The sequence below is a fragment of the Penaeus monodon genome, chromosome 28, assembly GCF_015228065.2.
Source record: "Penaeus monodon isolate SGIC_2016 chromosome 28, NSTDA_Pmon_1, whole genome shotgun sequence".
In the NCBI taxonomy this organism is placed as follows: Eukaryota; Metazoa; Arthropoda; class Malacostraca; order Decapoda; family Penaeidae; genus Penaeus; species Penaeus monodon.
Window position 1 is genome coordinate 17,621,231 of NC_051413.1, and position 205 is coordinate 17,621,435.

Sequence of the window (205 nt, forward strand, 5' to 3'; positions counted from 1 at the left end):
ATCAAGTAACTTATGCAAATGAAGTAGAATAGTTGTTTTTAGATGTTAATTACCATTATAATCATATTATTTCCTATACATAAAAAGATACCGTCGTATCATGGGACGCTGTGTGTGTGAGACAGACGGTTTGGTTCAGGCGGTACACTTTGACCTCATGGTTTTCCGTACGGACAGCACCGCCGATGTCAATGACAGTGATGAA